The sequence below is a fragment of the Dermacentor variabilis genome, chromosome 8 (assembly GCF_050947875.1).
Source record: "Dermacentor variabilis isolate Ectoservices chromosome 8, ASM5094787v1, whole genome shotgun sequence".
NCBI lineage: Eukaryota > Metazoa > Arthropoda > Arachnida > Ixodida > Ixodidae > Dermacentor > Dermacentor variabilis.
The window spans coordinates 102,484,976-102,508,688 of NC_134575.1; the positions used below are offsets into that span (position 1 = coordinate 102,484,976).

Sequence of the window (23,713 nt, forward strand, 5' to 3'; positions counted from 1 at the left end):
GGAATAAAAATAAAAAGAAGTGCAGTCTAAAAATGTGACCAACGTGATAATAATGAACCATGTATTGTATTATGAGAGTTACTCAATATTATTTATTACTAGTAAAATACTGGATATAATTATGATACTGGTGAAGGTTATGACGATGATAATGATAAGTTGGGTAACATGTCGCCGTTTAACCCGGAAGGCGAAAAATCATTGATGCTGATGGCAATGTATTAGACAACGGAACGAAGTAAGGTTCATAGCTCTATTTGCCATTTAAGTTATAGCAGACATTCGCTAACTTATTGAAATAACAAGTATGGTGTCACGCACGCACAGGTAAACAAACAGCTTTCACTAGATGACCACGAAGACTTGCTGTCACAACTCTGGCGTGATGAAGAGTGGAGGCAGATGAGAGTTTCGTGCTTGCCTCTCACATAAACGCATCTCCTGAACTTGAGATTACAGGACATCCAACACCAGGTGCGCAGGAAGACAGCGTACATGAACCCACCAGCCATCCCGGCTCGTCGTGTCTTTGTACCCACCGGACCATGCCTCCAAGGTAGGGCGTGCGGACCGCCATGATGCTGTTGCGGTCGCTCCAACGTGGTCACTCAAGCTTCGTCATGTGAGTATCGTCATGTCGTCATCATCGTCGCGCAGGCTTCGTAATTCAGACAATGTAACGCCATTGTCGTCATACACTAGTCACGATCTAATCCTCTTCGTACCGTTATCATATCATCGTCGTGACTGCGTCATCGTCATCGCCGTGATGTCATCAAGACTGTTTGCATTCGTAATTCTAACTTCTAAGTGCGGATCTCGTCATGCCGTCGTCGTCACGCTGTCTTTTTAGCATTGTTATCAATTGAGTGAGGTAACCTCATTGTGGTCATGCCATCGTTGCCATACCGCCTTCGCCGATGTATTGACGTCATTCCTTCGTTATGTTGCCGCAATCATGCCGTAGTCATTGAATCGTGATTGTTCCGCTGTTGTCATGACATCTTCGTCATTGCGTCGTTTTCAGGAAGTCTTATCATGCATCGGTTGTCATACCATCGTGATCTGACAACGGATACTGATCCAACGGAAGTCTCATGGTGAGTACTACAGGTGGTAAATGAACGCAACTTCATAAGTGATGTGTATCGCTACATTGCTCGAACGCTAATCGCATTACCATCTGCAGTCATTTCTGCCGTAATTTTCATATAATTCTTATACGGGCTCCTTGAATGAGGTAACTGCTCACTATGGGCGATGGACACTTCTCTTGGTCAAAAGTAATAGTTTATTCTCTCTTTTATAATAAGGCTTCCCTATGCACGAGCAATCCTCTATGCAATCCCTCTAAAAAGGGATTGAGAATAAGTGTAATAGCGAAGCTTTAAATGTATTGAGGCATGTGTCATACATTTTTCGCGCGACGAGCATACTTCACCTACGTCCTCGTGACACAGCGAGATGACAGGTACAGGTGACAAGGTTATGCACTTGTAATCCGGCGCATCTGCTACCTCGGTCTCTCCAAGAACGTTTGCGCCATTTATACTACGTGTGCACGCTCTCTTTGTGTATTTTTATGTCGCTATATTCTCTTGCTAAAAAGAAATAGGAACTCTCCTTAGTTGGAGCTTGCATGCGGTGCATTTATCGCGTTTTTATATATATCCATATGTCTGGTGAAATACCCACCTGGTGGCACATGCGCTAAAGCCCCGGTGGGTCGCACAGAAGGAGAAACAAGCTTCGCTTAAAAAAAAAATGTCGGCTAAATGCTGCACGTCCTCACTAGCTTCGCTCGTTAGAAATGCTTATCTACTTCACAGCGCCAGTAACCCCCCCTCCCCTCTCTCTCCTCGACTAAGAGAGAGGAATTTCCAACCTGCGCACACCACAGCACCAACGCAGTAATTTCAGCATGTTGCATCCCACACGTGTTCGGTATGAGGAAAGTTCGTCGGAAAATGCGTCACTATTAATTCGCTACCACTACTATAAAACTAGCCGACGGCGTTCAACACAGAAAGAGCCGTTACTGAAGAGGTCATCTCGATCGCCTATCAGTTGATCGGTAAGAGGAAAGAAATGCTCTATTGTCGGTTTATAACCGCGTTACTTCGTCTATCAGGTCACCTTATTTCTTTTACGGACTCGACCGACAATAGTATGCAAAAACTTCCATGTTGCATTGCCGACGAGTTGCGATCTGGGTAAGTTGGCAAAGATTCTTGAAATATGAACAACACAAAAGACGACCGATGGAGGAGATACGTGGCACAGACAACGACCAGTGGCTGTGTGCGACACGTTTCTCTTCTGTTCTTCATCTTTTGTGTGGCTTATATCTCAAATACCGTGCATTCGGTGCACCTTAAGGAAAGCCAAGGAGGACAAAATTGATTCGGAGCTTCCTACTATGGTATGCCTCATAATCTGGTGGTTGTGACCCGTGACACCTGAGAATCTATTGACGATAGTAGTTTCGGTACTGTTCTTTACCTTCCGCTTCTTTAACTTTTTTTTGTTTTACCGATGCATTGCTTCACAACGTTCAGATGGAGTGCGAAAGTTGCGCACAGGTCGCGATGCAGGCACTAACAGGAGTAAATTCCTTCACATGTTCATGAATAATAAGGATCTGAAAACTAGTAACGTGCTCAAAGTAGTGGAACATCGAAAAATCGCTCTTCTTTGAAAACCAATCTTTTGATTTCCACGTCGTCCACACTTTATATTATTGCTACAAACACCTAGCTCATTTATTGAAAAATTTAAATAATGAACGTCAAATATCTGATTCTTTTGAGCCCCTGCCTTCAAATAATGTCATCGAAGCAAATTTTTTGTTTGATATCCAGAGCTACACAGACGAAGACAAGTATTTTTAGAATTCTATCAAAATCTTTTTTCTACTATTAACTCATTATAGAAGTAAACAGCAAACTAATGGCAGTAGTTGCTGGCAGATTAGCTTTAATAACACGAAGTAAGTGACTGGCGCATCATAGGCATGGTGGCTGTGGCCTCAATAGAGACTACACAGCAAGAGACCTGCGGCAGCTCACAGTGCAGTTTCAGCACGGTATACCATATCATTAATTTTCGATGTAGTTTGGTCGATTTGCGTTACGTCAATCTTTTAATCTACTTGTTTGAAGATGCGTCAGGTTGCACTGCAACATTATAAATTGTCCAATATTTCCAGGTTTGCACTAAGCTCAGAAAGGTGCGTCACGTTACACGAGGTCGTGTGCGGTGAAAATCATTTGCACTAGCAGCATTTTCTTTCTCGCTTGCTTAGACCGTGCACGCCCAAATATGCATCGCACGACGTTGTCACGGTGTATGCCTCCGATTCCGTTTTAAAGGTGGACTCCGCCGCGCTTTGGGTGATTTGATTCAACAGTGATTGCATTAGCCGAAGTCATGCAGGACATAAAAGGCGCAAGGTTGTGATTTTACTCGCTCGACTTCTTTATGCAGATCACTGCAAGAAATGTCTTGCTGTCTGGGAATACAGATGCTCGCCGTGGCTGTCATCACTATTGGTAAGACGTCCTTGTCTTGTTGAGGAGGCGTTAACGTTTTCGTGAACGAAAGAGAAAAAGAATAAGGACCTGTATGCACCAGCGTTTCCTGCAGCCTTGATCTCGCTTGTTGTAGTAGCCGCAAAATATCAGGGAGACATCGCCATTCCCGCTTGATTTTTTTTTATTATGGCAACAACGTGTTCGCGGGCCAATTTCACACCGCCTGTTGGCGCCCCTGAAGTACACTGACAAGCCGAAATTACAATCACGCAAAGTTGCTCAATAGAGCTATTAGCTAAAGGCGAATTGCCATAAAGCTAAGATATTAAACTGCGGTGGTTTTAAACAAGTATTAAGGCGAAAGCCTTTCTAGGCTCATGGTAAAGTTTGTGTCAGCAGACCTGACCGCCGGAATGCCCGCCGAAGCGTCATAACGCCATATGCAGACAAATTAAAGAGAGATTAAAGACCCCGCAGGGGCGTCTGCGTAAGCAGGCGTTTGGTGTGTTGCGACACCACGTACCCGAGCGCGCGAGGGTTGGACCCTCCCGCGTGTTGCCGTGGGCGGCTTAGTCGTGTCTGGGGAAAGGGGAATCCTGGGGGTTAAGCCGATGCTGGATGTTCGGACCGTCAAGGCCCCCGGCGGAGGCATCACACCTCTTCGGCCTCGGCTTCATATAGATGGCACCTCCAGTCTGACCCACCTGAAAGAAATCGGCAGTCGCCTTTTCCTGTCCTCCTCTTCAATCTTCGACATTCTAGCCTTTTCATCTTTCGTGTCTTCTCTTCACTTCTCCTCACTTCCTGGTTTCCCGGCGGCAAGGGTTAACCTTGTGTGGCTAGCCAGCCTTGGTTATGCTGTATTTGGTTATAACAGCAATGTACGGCTGGCGTTGGCAGGGTTTCTCTAGCAGCAACTTCTGTCACGTCCCCCTGTTGGGCTCCATGGTGGGTGGTCGGCATCGCGGCCGAAAGCCCAACTGTACCTATGGAAAACGCTTTTCCTAAACTCCCTGATCGCCCTCAGAAACGAGGGCGCACCGAAGAGGTCTTTGAGTTTTTCGGACGCCAAGTCCACAATTTTCCTCGTTTTCACGCGATCCACTCAGAAAAACCAACTAAACAAGTGCGAACAATCTCACCGTTCCTTCTATCGAAGTCTCTTACTGACGTTTTTGGTCCAGGATAAAAGGTGTCGAGGATGGCTAGCGGTGACCTCCTCTAGGAGCTCCGCGATCAGTAGCAATTTGAGAAATTGCCTAAACTAGTATCATTTGGGGAGACCCAAGTAGTAGTAACCCCGCATCGCACGATGAATACCTCCCGCGGCGTTGTCTCGGATGATGATTTGTTGGAGCTCACTGAGGCTGAGCTCTCGGAGAGCTTCAGTGAACAGAATCTTATAAATGTCAAAAGAATTAAGATGAGGCGAGATGGAAAACAAATCCAAGCCAAACACTTCATAATCACCTCCGGTTCGAGTGTCCTGCCCGAGCCAATTGAGGCCGGGTACATCAAGCTCCGTGTTAGGCCATACGCGCCAAATCCCCTCGGATGCTTCAAGTGCCAGCGTTTTGGCCACAGTTCGCAGAGCTGCCGAGGCCGCCAAACTTGTGCGAAATGCAGCGCCCATGAACACAGCTCTGAAGCTTGTGAGAATTCTCTCAACTGTGTAAACTGTGATGGGGAGCACGCCGCGTACTCGCGGTCATGTCCATCCTGGAAGAAAGAAAAAGAAATCGTAACGATCAAAGTAAAAGACAATATCTCGTTCAAGGAGGCACGCAGGCGGGTTTCATACCTGCCCAAGAAAAGTTTTGCCGATGTGACGCGTCAGGGGGCAGCGACACGGCGGCCACCGGCGGCTGTCCGACCCACAACCAGTGAGTCGGCAGTTACGCCATCTGCCCTCGCGGCGGTTGGAGCTAGCGCTGCTCCGTCAACTCAGCAGACGGCGCCACCGACCCCGAAGATGGGCCCTGCCGAGGCTGCCCCAACCTCCTCGGCCCCTTGTAGCGCTGGCAACAGCTGGCGCAGCCAAATCCCCCAGGGAGCCCCATCGACCTCCGGGCTGGTGGGCGCAGGGGTCTTACACTCCAAGGCTGGTAACTCGCTGGTAACTTCTCGCTCGCAAGAGCACGTGTCCGGCGCCTCAAAAGAGGCAATGGACACTACACTTGTCCTGAAGGCGCACCAAACGCCTAAGGAGCTGCGAGGCTCCCTCGAATGCTCCAGACAGGGCAAAAATCCGATTACTGGGCCTCGAAAGAGCTCTGTAATCTAAGGCATAACTTCCGTTTCCCTACACATAGCACTAATTTTAAATATGGATACACAAATATTACAATGGAACGTCAGGGGACTCCTACATAACCTCGATGATGTCAAGGAACTCCTGCGTAAATATAATCCAATGGTGCTGTGTGTCCAAGAGACCCATTTAAAACCTACACATACAGGCTTTCTTCCACAATTTAACATTTTCCGCAAAGACTGGAACGATGCTCTCGCTTCATCCGGTGGTGTCGCTATTATAGTGGATAAGCGTGTAGCATGTCAGGCCTTGGAACTCCGAACGCCTCTTGAGGCAGTTGCGGTCCGAGCCTTACTGTTACGAAAACTCGTTACAATCTCCTCTGTGTACATACCACTCCACTATCGACTCCAAAGAACAGAATTTCTTAGCCTAATCGATGAGCTGCCTGAGCCCTACGTACTCGATGGGGATTTCAACGCGCACCATTTTCTTTGGGGAGACTCTCGTTGCGATGTAAAAGGCCGCCTAGTAGAGAGAGAGAGAACTTCATGTAGTCGCCTGCAGAACGACACCATGACTAAATAGCGCCGTGACGCGGGCCCTGACGTCTTCTCAGCGGGTGGTCTCTACTCAACTCCAGCGCGTGTTACTCCCGCGGTCGGTCGCCCTGAGGGGCAACGTTCCGTCGGTTTCGCACGGCCTTTGTCTTTCAAGAGCCCCCGAGACCTGCTGGACGGCCCAGGTTTGACTTTCGTGGTCGTAGCATTCCGCCGCAGCCGCGAGTCGCGGCGGAATCGCTGTACTTGTCGAAGCCTCATTGGGGAACTTGGTGCAATCCCATAGGAAGTGCGTCAGGGTGGCCCTCTCCCCTCTCCCGCTGGCACACGCGGCACACATCACTCACATAGAATTTAGGGTAAAGATGAGTCATTAACACTGGGGTGGGTAAAGAACCAGTTTGCAATTGTCTGAACAGCACCGCCTCCGCTCGGCTTAGCCCCGGGTGCGGGGGTGGGAAAGTCCTTCGAGCCAGGCGGTGGAACTGTGTAAGTTCGTTGAACGTCGTCGTGCGGTCCTTGGCACTACACCACGTTGGACGGTCGTACACCACGTTGAGCGCTCGCGCCACTGCGTGTGCCGTCTCGTTGTGGTTATCGTCCTTCTCGGACGCATCGTTGCCCGCGTGCGCCGGGAACCATTTGATTCTAACACACCGATTCTGTCGTTGCAGGTCAGCCGAGCACAGAATGCGCACAGCCTCACCACACACTATGCCTTTGCATAATTCCGCACAGCACTTCGCGAATCGCACAACACCGTCTGGCACCCGGAGTCGGCAATGGCCAGGGCAACGGCCACCTCCTCCGCCTGACACGCCTCGCGGACCCAATAGAAGATTTTCTTGTTTCTTCAGGGGCATGCTTATTAAATAAAAAGGAGCCGACATTCTATAGCATAGCACATGGCACGTACTCTTCGATAGATTTAGCTATCTGCTCGGCTACACTTGTACTATGCCTAGAATGGGAGGTGGTTAAAAATCCATATGGGAGTGATCATTTTCCCATCTGCCTCAAAACTTTTGAACAGAATGAATTCCTACCACATCCCCCTCAATGGAAAGTTGCATTAGCAGATTGGAAAAAGTTTGAGGAAATCCCCCAGATGCAGCGAAACGCTTTTAAAGATTTCAGTGCGGACGATGCTATTGCTTATTTTACAGCTTTTATAATTGACGCTGGAATAGAGTGCATTCCACAAACGAAGGGGACTACAAAGAAGAGGCACGTGCCGTGGTGGAATGAGCAATGCAAGAATGCGCGTAAGGAGCAAAACAAAGCCTGGAGTTTACTACGTCAGTCTCCAACGACAGAAAACCTCATCAACTTTAAGCACGTGCCATCTAAAGGCAGACGAACGCGTCGTATCGCTAAGCGAGAAAGCTGGGAAAAATACGTCACAAGCATAAATTCTTATACGCAAGAAGCAAAAGTCTGGAATACGCTAAGGAAATTAATTAGTCGACAAAGCTACAACATGCCTTTGGTTGATGATCAAGGCTACAGCCTTCGAGACCAGGCGATCACTCTGGGACAACACTTCGAGCGAGTTTCTGGCTCTGAAAACTGCTCACAGTCATTCCAGAAACATAAACAGATAGCTCAAAGTAAGCCGCTGAACCGTAAAGGTAGCGGAACTGAATTATACAACCATCCCTTTAGCATTGCGGAGTTCAGAGCTTCCTTGAACGGCTGCACGAAATCGGCGCCAGGAGCCGACCGAGTCATGTACATAATGATAAAGCATCTTCACCCTGACACGCAGATCGTTCTGTTGTCTATTTTCAACATTATCTGGGAAACAGGAGACATTCCGTTGACATGGAAAGAGGCCATTATAGTCCCTGCATGAAACAAGGTAAAGATCCGTCCTCTGTGGCAAGCTACCGGCCCATAGCGCTCACTAGTTGTCTATGTAAGCTCTTTGAGAAAATGATAAATCGCAGGCTCTTGCACTTCCTTGAATCAAACAAGCTCCTTGACCCATATCAGCATATATTCGCGACGCTTTCATACATAAACAGTTCTTTCTTTCTGTATTCTTAGACATGGAAAAGGCTTACGATACCACGTGGCGGTATGGAATTCTACTTGACTTATCGGAAATGGGCAGCCGCGGGAAAATGTTTAATGTAATACAAAGCTATTTATCAAATCGCACATTCCGTGTCAGAATTGGTAATATCCTCTCGAGGCTATTTCAACAAGAAACTGGGGTACCGCGGGGGGGCGTGCTTAGCTGCCCCCTTTTTATCATAAAAATGAATTCTTTGCGCTCATCAATACCACGTAATATATTTTATTCGGTATATGTTGATGACGTTCAGATTGGATTTAAGTGATGTAATCTCGCTATCTGTGAGCGACAAGTACAGCTTTGTCTAAAGAAGGTGTCTAAGTGGGCCTATGAAAATGGCTTTACACTCAATGTCAGCAAGAGTACATGTCTTCTTTTCACACAAAAAAGAGGTCTTATAGCAAATCCTGAAGTTGAACTTCAGGGGCAGCACATACCTGTGAGCACAGAACACAAATTTTTAGGCGTAATTTTATACACGAAATTAACCTTTATTTCACACCTTAAGTACCTCAGAAATATATGCCTAAAACCATGAACATTCTTAAAATTTTGTCACACACAACGTGGGGTAGTGATAGGAGATGCATAATGAACCTTTACAAGAGCCTCATTCGAACACGCTTAGATTTTGGGCCAATGGTTTATCAATCGGCTAGCCCGAGTGCATTGAAGATGTTAGATTCAGTACATCACCAAGGTATCCGCCTGGCGACCGGTGCCTTCAGGACAAGTCCTGTGGAGAGTCTTTACGTTGAACCTAATGAGTGGTCGTTTCATCTTCAGAGGTCGTATTCAAGTTTTATGTTTTTTCTCAAGGTAAATGCAAGCCGTGCACATCCCTCTTACTCAAGTGTAAACAACATGACATCTGCAACTCTATTTAATAATCAACCGATAGTTAGAGAACCTTTCTCACTTCGCGTACGGAAACTCAGTCGAGAAATGGATGTTCCACTTTTTGAAAACCCTCTAATTGCTCCTGTCACGCTATGTCCGCCGTGGCAATGGCAGCTCGTTGAGAGTGATACTTCGTTCGTTGAAATAACGAAGAACGCTCCCCAGGTACACATTGAAATGCACTTTCCTGAACTTCAGTCGAAGTACTCTTGCCAGGAATCTTACACAGATGCCTCAAAGTCGCATGCCGGCGTTTCGTATGCAGCCGCCAGTCCATCATTTTCAGACTTAACGTTCTGCACTCAGAAACAAGCATATTCACTGCTGAGGCATATGCTGTACTGACAGGTGTTAAACATATCAAAAAAATGAAATTGCAAAAGGCCATTGTATTCACAGACTCCCTTAGTGCCGTAAAATCTCTAATGTCACTCCAGAAACGCAATAATCCTGTACTCAATGAGCTATATTCGCTCCTGTGCGCAGCATATACATCTAATCAGCACGTCATAGTACGTTGGGTACCAGGGCACAGAGGCATTAGGGGAACATGCTTGCAGATGAAATTGCCACATGCATTTCAACGAAAGCTGGCAACTGTTCCGTAGGTATCCCTGCCTCAGACTTAAAGCCATTTTTGCGCAAAAAACTTCGAAGGCATTGGCAACACAAGTGGGCCACCGAAACCTCGAATAAACTCTATTTGATCGGGCCAGAATTAGGAAATTTGCCACCTATAACGAAAATAAGGCGAATCGAGGTCATTTTCTGCCGCCTTCGAAGAGGTCATACCTATGGCACGCACTCTTATCTCTTGACCGGTAGCGAACCTCCCATATGCTGTAGATGTGGCGAGACACTAACCGTCCTCCAGGTCTTGCTTGAGTGTAGAGAAATGGAAACTGAGAGGAAAAAACACTTCCCTCTAGCCTACCGACAGAACATTCCTTTTCATCCTGCAATGTTGCTTGGTGCTGACCCATTTTTTCACAGTAAGTCAGTTTTTAACTTTCTGCAAGATGTTAATTCATTGCAAGTTATAGGCCGAAGAGATTCGTAGCACAGCATCTTACCAGACGCTGCTGCTTCGATAGTAGCATTTTGTAGAGCACGTGCCTTCAGGCCCTTGCACTTAAGGGCCTCTCGAGGCAATAGTGCCATTGGCATTTACATATTTTATTCCCTCCTTGCATCAGAACATATCTTTTAAATTCATAGTACATCTGAAAAGTCATTGTGACAATTTTATTGGATAAATATTTATTTTACGATTGTTTTTAGGCCCCTCTACAGCCAGGTTCCATTGCTATAGCCAACCACGACGCCATTGATCATTATTTGCATCCGTGACTCCATTAAAACATTGCTTGGCGCTCTTTGGCCATGAGTGGCTCTTGCGCCATAAAACCCCACATATCACCATCATCAGAGATTAAAGAATGAAAAATGACTGTAGTGACAGTGAGTGAATAATAACGTTATAATAGAGATTGGTAGAGGTTAACAATGACAAGAGGTTAACAAGAGGTTAACAATGACTAATAATGACTACTAATGACTACTAAAGACTCCGAAATGACCAATATGTCAACGACGGCTTGTATTGACCACAATTGTTTACGAATGACTAAAAATGCTTACTTGTGAGCAGTAATGAATAATAATGACTGAAATGACTTGTAATGACGAGTAATGATATGATGACCAATATAGCTAACGACAACTTGTAACGAATACCAATGATTATAAATTACAAATACTTAGTAATGATGAGTAATAACTAATAATGACTGAAATTACTTGTAATGGCTGTTAATGACTGCGAAATGACCTGTATGTTTAACGACGAATTGTAACGACTACAATTGATTATAAATGACAAAAAATGCTTACTAATGACCAGTAAACATTAATAATGACTGAAATGACTTGTGATGACTATTAATGACTATGATATGACGAACCTGTCTAGAGACACCTTGTAATGACTACAATTGATAACAAATGACTGAATACTGTTAGTAGTGAGCAGTAATGACTAATAATGACAAATTACTTGTAATGACTAGTTATGACTACGAAATCCGCAATATGTCTAACGAGAAATTGTAACAACTACAATTCATTAGAAATGACTAAAAATGCTTAATAATGACCAGCAAAGACTAATAATGTCCTGAACTGGATCTTTAATTTTTTAACCCATCGACACTAGTTTCTTTCTGTCAATTGATCTTGTTATGCACAAAGCCGTGTAAAGTCCGGTGTGCCGCAAGGTTCTGTGCTTAAACCGATTCTTTTCGTTACTTATATTTATGACATAAGCAGCAACCTTACTTCTACTATTAGACTATCTGCCGACGACTGTGTTATCAAGAGAAATGTCCCTGACCCTTCTGATACTAATGCCTTACAGTCCGATATGAAATCGCTTTGTGGCGTGCACAATGGCAGATGAAAATTAATATTTCCAAAACAAAAGCTGTAACAATTACCGAAACTAAACTCATTGTGTCCTCTTTGTATTCTATCAATAACATGGCCATTGAGAAAGTTCCTGCAGCAAAATACTTAGCCGTTCATATTTCTTCAGACCTGGCATGGCATAAACACATTGATTACGTCACCACCAAAGCGTCGAAGACCCTGTGTTTCATTAGGCGTCACTTACATTCCGCAAATAAGGAAACCAAACTACTAGCATGCGCAACTTTAGTCAGATCCCAACTACAATACGCCGCCATCATCTGGAACCCGCATCAAGCATACCTTGCCGGGAAACTCGAATCATTGCAAAATAAGGCCGCTAGGTTTAACACAAGGAAGTACTCTCGCTACTCCAGCATTACTGGTATCAAATCGTGTCTAAATTTATGTTTACTGGAAACGCAAAGACTTGTTACCATGTTATCTTACTTTCATTGACATTATTACAATCTTGCGCCATTCACAGAATCTCATATCAAACCGGCCCATCGCATCTTTCCCCGATTAGACCACGGCCTTTAAATTATAACCAAAGATCGCTCGCATCAAGCTTATGCGTCATTCGCGATTATTCGTTGCCATTTACCATAGGAATGCGAAAGTCATTTCCGTCAATGGCCACGACGCTTTTGTTTGCAAACTGAAGTGCTTATTGCGCGCCGACTGTTACAATTGTATTGTGCCGACTGCTTAGAATTGTATTAGTCTCTATTGTCGCCACTACCATATTAGTTCTGCTTTTTGAGTATGTTTTATCAAGTTCTGTTCTCAGTAAATGGAGCTCGTTTTCATTATTTATTTATGGTAATATGATATGTAATGTTAAGTAACCCCCTATGTAATGCCTGTAAAAGGGCATTCAGGGTACATGAATAAAAAATAGGGAGTGATATGATATGACCAATATGACTACTCACAGCTTGTAATGACCACAATTGATTACAAATGACTAAAGATGCTTAGTAGTGAGCAGTAATGACTAAATGAAAGAAGAGAAAGAGAAGAGTAGAAAGGGGCGAATGGTAAGAGAAGGAAGAGTAGGCTGTCGCCATTTACCTCTTAAGAGAAATCTGAAGAGACTCTAATTTTTTTTGTACTTTCGATGTATGGCGAAGAACCCGAGGATGAGATGGCGAGACGACATGGATGACTTGACGATGACGTCATCAACTTCAATAAAAGAACAGAAAGATAAACCCTTTTGGAGCACTTTACCTGATAAGTAACACAAAAATGTGTGACCACAAATAGTGGATTGGTTTTGTGACGGAGGTTAATACGCACAATTTGTAAACTTAAACGAAAATTCACCGACTGAGTCAGCTTGTCGCTTCGTCACTCCGGTGGAAAGCATTGTACACGACGTTACGAAACATGAATTCAACAGGAAGAACTGTTTAACGTCATCGCGATTAGGAAAATTGCGAACTCATACACGAACATGGTAAGCTACTTCTTTGCCTCGATCGATATCATCCATGAACGGACAAGCGCTGCATGCGTCCAGTCATAAAGTCTGCTGAGCATTACATTCATATTCATGTGAAGGATGCTGGTTAGCCCTGCTTCATTGGCCGGGTCTTGTGGAAAGGCTGTCCTTCATGACACTTTCTTTTGGCATACGAGAAAGTGGCGACTAAACCGTCCATTTAGTTACAGAACACTGCAGCCGAAACTCCTTGTTGGTTATCGTTAAAATTTGGCCTCGAAGGTGCATATTCCCGTCGACACAGTTTAATAGCAAATTGTGGCAGATTATTTCCTCAAATCTAAAACAGGTTATAAGCCGCCGACACGCTTCGACGTTCTCGTCCCTGTCAGCAACAAAGCAACAGTCTCCAAATTGTGCGAATGCTGGCCACTGGACTTTGTTAGTGGCGCGAACACACACACACACACACACACACACACACACACACACACACACACACACACACACACACACACACACACATATATATATATATATATATATATATATATATATATATATATATATATATATATATATATATCGCCTTCTCATATCGTATTCAGACCGTATTTGAGTACGGAGCGCGGTATAGATATATTGCCAGATGATGCATGCATGAGACATGCCAGATGCATGTCTCATTCTTATAATATTGTGTGCAAACTAGGGTGGCTACTGTCATAGCCAGCGCATGTGATAATGTACTCTGCGATAACATCCTACGAAACCTGAGAAAACTCGGGTTAGCGCTCCAAGTGAAGAAAAGTGGCGGGCTAGTTCTCGTGCTGCCGATAATTTTCCAAACACTTGGACTGACAGGAATTGGGTTCTTTGGCATCGAACCACGGGATACCACGAGGCTCCTTTCTGGAACCATTAGTATTTAACATTGCCTCCATGCAATTAGCGTAGATACTGCAGGACATCGATGATATAAGATTGATAAAATTATGTCACGCAGTGATGTGGTCACAGAGACCGTCAGATATGATGTGAACAACTGCTGAAAGTTGAAAGGACAATGCAGGAAGGACGTAAATATGTGCAAGCCGCTCGAAGGCAGCTGTCAACGCAGAAATCTAGCCATGAACACGATGCCCACAAGACAGAAAAGAAGTTAGGTATTGCTAACAAATGACAACCTTTCGTGTTATGTTCGCAACCGAAACTATGAATTGATACGAACTCACCCATGATAGAGTTCTTCTCAGCAACCAGTTAATGCCCTATAATATAAGATGCATGTAGGCATGGGATGTGTAGCTAATACAAAGACATGCTTCTTCGTAAAACAACCAATATGGAGCCAAAATATAACGTTCATGCAGCCTATACTCTTTCTTAGCTACGTCATTTGTGTATAATTGCTAAGAAAATGAGAATCCCAGCAGTGTTTACGATAAAGATATCGTTCGGTCTGCTACGTTCCAAGAGCTAATAAGAGTAGCAACAAATAACGCTCACAAGAGGAGAAATGTCTTCTGCCTGCTTGTGTTAAACTCCTATGTATTGTACAAAGCAAAAAAAAAAACAAAAACAAAAGCACGGCCTCTCAGTGATCCGGCCGTGCTTCTATGTTATGTCTCTTTTGTAGATTGAGGCAAGCAATTAGTCAATCAAGGACGACGTTCTCAAATTTTATTAAACTTGTTATAGTTCTAACTGCGTAAAATACTCACTGTCTTAAGGGGCCCGTCATCAGGTCTGGCCATTTTAAGCTGACAAGCACAGAGCATACAATGCACGCCAACGATCGCGTTTGCAAAGAATTACATCGTGAAGCACCGCGGAAAAATCTGAACTTTCAATCCGAACGCCGGTTTCCCTTTTGATGGTGGCCGCCGCGTTCCAAGCAGGACGGTGACGTAATCGCGTATCTGCGCTTACGTGCTCGGATCCGCAGTGTGACGTCGATCGTGGTGAAACGTGACTTGGAAAATTATTCAAGGCACCATCTCTTATTTGTGTGATCTGTTGCTTGAATTGACGTATTGAAGTTTAGAAAAATAATTAAACACACAAACGGAATGTCTGCGTGTTTTTTTTTTTTTTGGTTTACTTCGCACCGAAGCAAGAGAGGTGTTCTTCCGCTTCGTCTGCTTGTTCCCCCGGTCGTACAGTCACGTACGCAGGCACGGAAGCTATGCCATTTTCTACGGTGTTCCAGCACGTGAAAAGGCTCTGCGATCTGCTTTTTCTGCGTCAGTATTCGTGTAGCACTGAAGTATACCGCTAGTCAGGCGTCCTTGTGCACAGCGCGCAAAATTGTGCACTCTGCAACCACACAACAGCTCGCGCGCGGCGCTGTCAGCGGAAGTGCGTAGCGCTGAAAAGAAAATGAAAAAAAAATTCGCTGTGGCTTAGCTAAGGTTAAGCCCAGGATGCGAAGCATACTAGCCTTTATTTTAGTTGTTGAACCACTGTTTAGCCTGGTGAACTGCTGTTGCTTGGCTATATTTGGTTCGGCTAGACGAAGAAACAACTCATGCGTTACTCTGCTTCGCCTTCAAGAGTGGAACGCGACAGCGTTCCCGTCGACCCGCCAAGGGGTGTAAGACAATGGGCTACGGCGCAGCGACTACGCGCCCCGCATTGGACGCGGTGAGCGTCGAGCAACGCAGCGTTCGGCGCGGCAACGAAATGTGCGCCTGAGCAAGCGACGCACGCCTGAGCCTTATGACACAGCTCGTTTCTAAGGCAACACCGCATTCACTAGAGGCGCTTTTGTACCGCTTTGAAGCATCGTACTCGTGGCTCAGTGGTAGCGTCTCCGTCTCACACTCCGGAGACCCTGGTTCGATTCCCACCCAGCCCATCTTGCAAGAGTTGAGCCAAAGCCACCTAGAAACAAGCGCAGCTGCTTACATACCGCCGCGACGCAGCGAGCGACGGCGCGAGTTGGAGCCCCGTTTCTCCTTTGTCGTGACGTCACGGTGTCACGTGGTCAGCCTCGAAGGCGACGCCGCGAGCGACGGCGCGAGTTGGAGCCCCGTTTCTCCTCTGTCGTGACGTCACGGTGTCACGTGGTATTGAAGGCGACACCGCCGCGCCTGAGGAGCTGGGTTGAGCTCTAGTAATATGCTTCGCATAAAAAAATGAAGGCAGGGCCTGTGACGTATGTGCACGCGATCGTCGAGGTGCGGTATGGCTGAACGCAGGGACGCAATTTCGCTTGCGGAGGCTAGACGCAGCGAGTAGAGTGAGCGTCTTGCTTGGCAATGGAGCCCGGCTGCTGAAATCATGGGTTCGCGACAATGTAATATCTCTATTTCGGCTATTAATGAACCATTTTGAACAATTTTTTGCGGCAGAGCGCTCCCTAGAGGACATCTAAGAACTTCCAGCGTATGGTAAAAATTTGCTATGGGGCCTGGTGAGGGGCCCTTTAAACAAATGTCTAACGTTGTTTTTAAATTTTTGTCAATGTATGCAAGTTTTCTGCACTTCAGTTGTGTTATTTACATGGTCATAAAATATACCGGTAGATGCATGGTGTATGTGACACGTATATAATACACCACAATATTGGCTGATAACTTCAACCGGGCGTTTGTTTAGAAAAGGCAGATTTGTTCAGTCAAATCTGGCATAAACGCAGGCTTGTTTAGTTTTAAATGGCGAGCATTTCTATGCGAACCCAACGAGAATCTTGTGCGTCCGTCACGTAAGCCGAATGCAATGGCTCATACCCCCAAAACAATGGCTCATAACCTCTTAAGCAATCGCTCATACCTCCGCAAGCAAGCAAAAAATACAAACCTTTATACCCCGTACGGCAGAGCTTACAAGTGCTCATCAAACAGTGCATAAATTCACTGTAATCACCCATACAGCCAGGCCAACATTTCAGCATGTCATTAAAGCTTTTTTGTCTCTCTCTCTCCATACAACACACACAACATACGTTTCAATAGCATACGTTTCAATAAAGAACAAGCTCCAAACAAGCACCCGAACTATCTATAAAGCATTCAATATTCAGCAGATGTAATGGTTTTGCAATATGTTCGCAGGACATCCAGGTTGATAAGGGCCGATAAGAGTTGATAAGGGTCTGATGATGTTCGATAAGTTGATAGCTACAGATGAGGATCACAAGTTTTATACTGGTTGGATCAAGTTTCATAACATTGATAATGAGGTCGGGCAGGATGGATATGAGGAAGTGCACAATGCTTACGCATACGTAGGCAACTCCCAGAGAAGTTTCTGCGTGAATTTAAAAAGATTGTCACGTGGTCGTGACGTCAAAGAACACAGTAGCAATACTGTTAAACACAAAACTAACTTTTATTGGGCGAACCTGTGCCCACAAAAGAGGGTACACTCATAGCACAACGATAGCGGCGAACACGGCCGGCGATCGTCGAAAATCTGATCTGCGGGTCAAGCGCGCCGGCTTTTATACATCAATCGTCGAATGTTCCAGATTAATCGTTTGAACCCGCGTGCCTTCCACAAAGTTCTACACCATTAGCGTCAGGCGATGAAATCCGATAACATAACGTTCAGCGGCAACAGAGCAACGGATAAAAGCATCGATAACTTTCCAGAAACTTCGGATACATGCAGGCGCGTCCCACGCTGTGCGATTACATTGGTAAGGCGGTGAAACGTGGTTGCCCGATACAGATAAGTACACGTGTCAAGATTATGCTTGAAGCGGTCAGGCTTTCTGCAAACAAAATTACGTGTGTTTTTCTTTTTTTTTTTTTTTGAAGTGCTGAAATGGCGTTAGCCCACGCTCTAAAGTGCTTGCGTACAAGCCTTTTGTCAAAAGTGAGCATTTGGGCGCCCTCTTTTCTGATGTGTTGATTTCTGTCGAGCTTGAACTTGGTGCAAGGGGGGCGGGGGCATCTCAAGATTATGAGCAATCTCTGTACATTCGCTCAGAGTATGCAGGTAAGGGACACAAAGTTACTTTCTGTAAGTCTGTTGATTTCCCTTTAGACTTAAGTGTATTGGGGGCTCACCTGAGCCACAAAGCGATTTAGATTGCGCAATGCTTGCTCTGTTGGCATTATGCTTGCCAGAGTTTCATTTCCGACTAGCCCTGTGGCATCAGCGGCCTCTGAAACACTAACGACATAATGACGGCTTTCTTATGCATCTTCGAAGGTCGCGAAAGAAAATTGATTTGGAATAGGTCATCGTAACCTAATTATACCAACGCTGGTCGCTTCATAAATACTTTTCTTGTTAACGACAACACAAACCACTCCAAGGTTGAAATAACCTTGTTGTAAAAACAAGAAAGTGCCACTGGCATGAATATCAGTCCCTGGTAAATCGCTCCACATGAGAAACGCCGTGACCGGCAAAGTGCCTTTCACACGGAGCTTCCTGTGGTTTGTAGGGCGCTGTCGCTGTGTTAAATTTCACATAGACGCATCGAAAGCAAGTTATTATTTCATGTAGTAGCTCATGACCGTACTAGGTTTGCCCCTAGATTATGCAGATGGACATAATTGAAACCCCGAAAAGCATGATACCGACACATCCGAAAGCTTGTGGTGCCTAAACCTCCGTAAACCTGACAAACAAGTTGGACCTGCGATATAGATATTCAGAAACTTTACGTTATGAAACCTCAGAATCGCGCCTCCTTATCGCAAGATTTCGGAACGACTGCAGACGAGAGCCTAGTAATTTGCTGGGCTGGATATGAGGCCCTTCTTTACACGGCATGTGACAAGCGAGGTAAGAAATAACAAAAATACATAACAGCGAAATCAAATACGAGACTGTAATTGAGCTAAACGTCCAGGATATGACATACAGTTTTGCACATTGAAAGGAGAAAATGTTTGTTGATTTAGTTTACGTCATTAACGCTACCGGGTGTAAAGCTCAGATGAATCCAGGTTGCGTCGGTCTGAATTTGGTGTAATTGGAAGCGTTGGAAGCAACAAAGTTCATACACACTAGTAGAGAAGGTGGTGGTTCATGTAAACCATGATACCATTTTGTTTATTTACAACATATTTATGCAGTTTACCGTCCAGGAACTGCACAGTGTGTTTTGAGGCACGCCGTAGAGCAGAGCTACAAATTAATTTTGACAATGAGCGGTTTTTTAACATGCAGGAAAGCAAGAACGCTGTTTCTATAGACGTCCGCTTGCCAAGTTTCATCCTAGACGCCAGGGCTCGTTTCTCCCCTGGCGGAACGATTTCACCTCCAACGGGTGTAGGTTTCTACCGCCGCTTCCCTTCACGATGGCGCCCGCGTTCAGTTCGCGCTACGCGTGAAATGTCTCTTTTTTGCGACGGCGCCTCTTCAGATGACCGGAAATTATGATTGTGTTGTTAACTGAAACACGAAAGGGTTGATGCCACCAGTGAAATTCTTCCCTATGCACTAGAAAATCGTACGAAAAAAGCAGACGACAGACATGGATTACTGCGTTGCTCCGAACGAAGTAAACAACTGGCAAACGAAGGAAGCTCGTTCATTAATCACTCCTTAGCGTATGATGGTTTTTATATGTAACACACATGAATTTAGTAATTACTCGGTATATAATCCTTTTATTCATATAAAAGCTTTCAGTTGTTCGACCAGCGCTTGTCCTGTCTTCTTTCTCCTGTTTCGTTTGTGTGTGCGCTGCTCAAGAATGGAAACCACTTCTGTTGGATGCGCTAGCAGTGGCCGAAGTTCACGCGTGCCGAGAAATTGAATATGTGCACAATGCATTGAACATGACCGGAGTTCATTACTGCATTACCACTGCACCGATAGATCGAGTTACTGGACGATATACGCCCATGTCTTGGTCGCGCTGGCATTGCTGAAGCAGAAATTTTGCTAATACTTTCAACTTTCCTCTCTTGAGCACTGTTAAACAATGGCCAAGCTATTTACATTGCTGCCTCTATTCTATTTTGTAGGGGACGTACTCGTTAAAATTGTGTGCGCATGTCGTACTTGTGCTATGCAGCGATATATTCTTTTTATTTCCGCACAGTGTCAATGGAAGTCCGTTGTCGCCATCAGAGACAACACAGATTTGTAGCAAACATATTGTGAGAAACTACAAAAATGACTTTAGCTCGTATGTACCGTATGTATGTGCTGCATCGTATGTGCCGACGATTTTTCCGGTGGCACATACGATGTCGTTTCCAATTACCTGCTCAGCGTCACTTACATGGCTAAGCAGACGTTGCCCTTTCACTGCATTGCAGCAATAAAAAAATCGTCAAGCGTACCGATTTTCTTAAAGGCAAATAGAAGCGTGTACAGGCTGTTTCACACTTAGGGGAAAGCACCGAACGTATTGCATCGCCATGCGGCAAACAATGGAGTCGTGCGGCGGCAGCAGTGCGGCGGCCGCATTGTCGGGAAGCGTTCTACTGTCAGGAGCAGTGCATTGATTTCATAGGTATTGCGGGAATTCAGCTGATATCTTTGACTAAACCTTGCGCGACGCCAAACTCTCAGCCTTCATTGGCGATAATGGAGTCCTACAAACTTCTTTTGACATGTCAGCAAGGCCGAGGTACTGAGCGCGTGCGCGTATATTTCTTCACTGCGTGTGATACCGTAATCAGCAGCGACAAGACGCGCCAAGATGTGCGCACAACTTGCTCTGCCTTTATTTGACTCGCAAGGAAAACGAAGCACTCAACAATCATAACTATGCGGGTCGAACACGATGAAACAAATGGATACGATGAAAGGAACGTTTTAGGTTAAGACACTGAGCTGGAAGCGATTTTTCTCGACAATCATTCACTACACCAGACAGACCCTGCCCGTCGGCGGAGAATTGAACACGTCACGCTCCGAACTTCATTTAGTATCTCGTCTAACGGCAGCGATGACAGCGCTCATCCTGGAAGGCAGTGAAGTGTAGAATGGCTTGATCAGGGATGTGTGCTTTCGCATCACGTCTCAGTCGCTGACGATGCTGGATCGAAGCCTATCGTCGGGCGACTGATAGAGGGGATGGCGCGCCAGCAAACTTTCAACGAGCCCCAGACATATTAAATGATGTTGGCTCCCGGGGCGGCTACTCCAAGAGAGTTAAGGCGCGCTCTTCAAGCAGTTCTTGCACAACATGAGCAGTGTGGAGAGGTGGCCTATCGTGTTTGAATATATAGTCGCCTTCGAGGAACGGGCCGTCAAGAACGTATGGAATCAGTGCTTCGTCTGTGACTGCCCTGCACCTTTCAGCAATGAACTTACCTTCGAGGCGTATCAGTGGGCGTTGCACAACGCTTAGTAAAGAATACCGGCTCATTTCACGCAGTAACGATGAGATCGGCGGACTGCAACTGACAGTAGAACACTTCCCGACAATGCGGCCAGCGCGCGCCGCCATAGCACACGACGCCGTTCAAGAACGCGCCCCTGGAGCACCTGCGCCTGCGCGAGCTGCCGCCGCCGCCTGACTCAAGCGCTCGCCGCATAGCGATACAATGCGCTCCGAGTTTTGCCCTAAATGTGAAACCGACTGTACATCGTCCTTTGAATAAAACGTCCACGCATATACACGTAGGCACACACTGCGCGCGGTACGAAACGTGCCCAAATACGCACAGTGCAAGAGGCAATGAAGGCGGTCCGAACGAGAGATGGGAGAGGCGTACCACCCGCTAGTTGAATTTTGCCCGCATGCGGCGCTCTCAACGCCGGCGCCGCAGCGCCGCTCGCTGTGCCGTTCTTGTCTATGGAATCTGTTATGCTTCCCTTGCTAAACGTTCTTGCGGTAAATGTAGGAACGAAAGTCTCTTTCTGTGCGTACCCTAATTCCTTTATATATAAGCGTAAGCCTTATGGTGATATACATAGTGTATAAAAATTAGAAGTCTGAAAAAAAAATGATTTCCTAACGCGCATAGGTATTCTAATTACACATACATTTCATACAACGTTAGAATTTCCCATGGCCCGCCATAGCTGATCTGTGCCCAATTTAACACAGGATGCAATTTCTGTTTACAGCCATGCTGGCCGTGGTATCGGGACGCCCCGGATCAGAAGTGGACAGTAACGGAGAAGCATCAAGCAGAGCAGACAGCCAATGGGACCTGGGTGCTGTGACGCAATTTTTACAACCGTATTGGAATTCCATTGTACCAGCACTAGAAAACGCCGCAAAAAAATTTGCAGGATTTTTTTCTTAAGTTAAAAACAGTGATCAACATATATCATCATTTTTGTGCATTGGCGTTTCGAAGTCTCACTCTTGCTTTAACGGAATGAACGAATCTGTTTTTCCTGCTGAAGAAACAATAAAGTTGAAGGGATTGGGTCGTCGCTGTTTTATTGGTCCTGACACTTGTTGCGGTAATCTAGACATTGTTTTTAGTTTTGGAAAATCAGGAAAAGACTGCCCTTGTACCGACAATAGCAAGCGCGTGAGATTTAATAGGCGCACATTATTAAATGATTTTGAATTCATTTATCACTGTTGCCAACATGGCCGAGACTAGCCCTTGCGCCATGAAAATTTATTAATAAATCAATGAACTCCTGCAAACACACCGTTCTTTCACTGTTCTCGACCAACTAGCCCAACTTCGCGCTACTGGAAGAAGCTCTTGCGTTTTGAAACAGTTTGGTGAAACGCACTGAAGATGGCACAATATGGCCTAAGCTGTTCTTGTGCTAAAAAGGAAAGACGACTCAACAGAGTCTGATATCAACCATAGACTTGGCCTCCTTGGGTGCATCAGTGTACCGTGGGGTTCGTCTTTAGGGCGACACTACCTTCGGAATCGGCCCACATTTTTAGACCGCGCTATCTGCGGTATCCACTCATATTTTGCTTAAGTAAAACCACACTTCCATCACTGTTTGCGGCACGTGCAGTTCTAAAGAGCGCATCTCGGTCTGATTTCGGGTCTTTTGCGCTAATTGCGCATTACTGCCCCGTTAACATCTGTATGCTAACTTATCGAATCTTTTTTGTTCGAAACATCATTAAGACGCCATTTTGTAGTGCTGCATGCACTCGAAGGATTCAAATTATGTCATTCGTGAGACAAACGTGGCCAGAAAGACAAATCCCGTGAACCACAAATCGATCTAAGTCGAACTTCGTCTTCAAAACGCCTACTACTGCTAGTAGCAGTAGGCAAGACTGAAGAGCGACTGTCTTTATTTCTGCACGAACTATTGTAATATAATCAACACTCTTTGCACCAACCACTGCAAAAGCACCTGTGTTTCTTACATCCTCTTAGAGTGCCCCGCTGGGGCACTCAAAGCTGGCCAGGCTGGCGTTCGTTTTCTACAGGCGTTTGGTTTGTTACCACACCACGGACACGAGCAATAGGCCGTTGGCCTCTCCGGTGTGTAGCCGCGCGTGGATCTGCTGTGTCAGAGAAAGAGGGGCTCTTGGGGCTTGAGTCGATACCAGGAGTTTCGATATTTATGGCCGATCGGCGGAATCAACACACCTTTTAATACGCAAGC

At 45.5% G+C, this 23,713-nt stretch overlaps 1 long non-coding RNA gene across 1 annotated transcript; it reads left to right on the forward strand.

Annotated features, from left to right (window-relative positions):
• The first annotated feature begins 1,939 nt into the window (after positions 1 to 1,939).
• Positions 1,940 to 22,749, forward strand: LOC142591205 (uncharacterized). The gene is made up of 3 exons (XR_012830390.1): positions 1,940 to 2,074; positions 3,487 to 3,551; positions 22,238 to 22,749. It is a non-coding gene; the product is annotated as an uncharacterized LOC142591205 (long non-coding RNA).
• Positions 22,750 to 23,713: the final 964 nt, after the last annotated feature.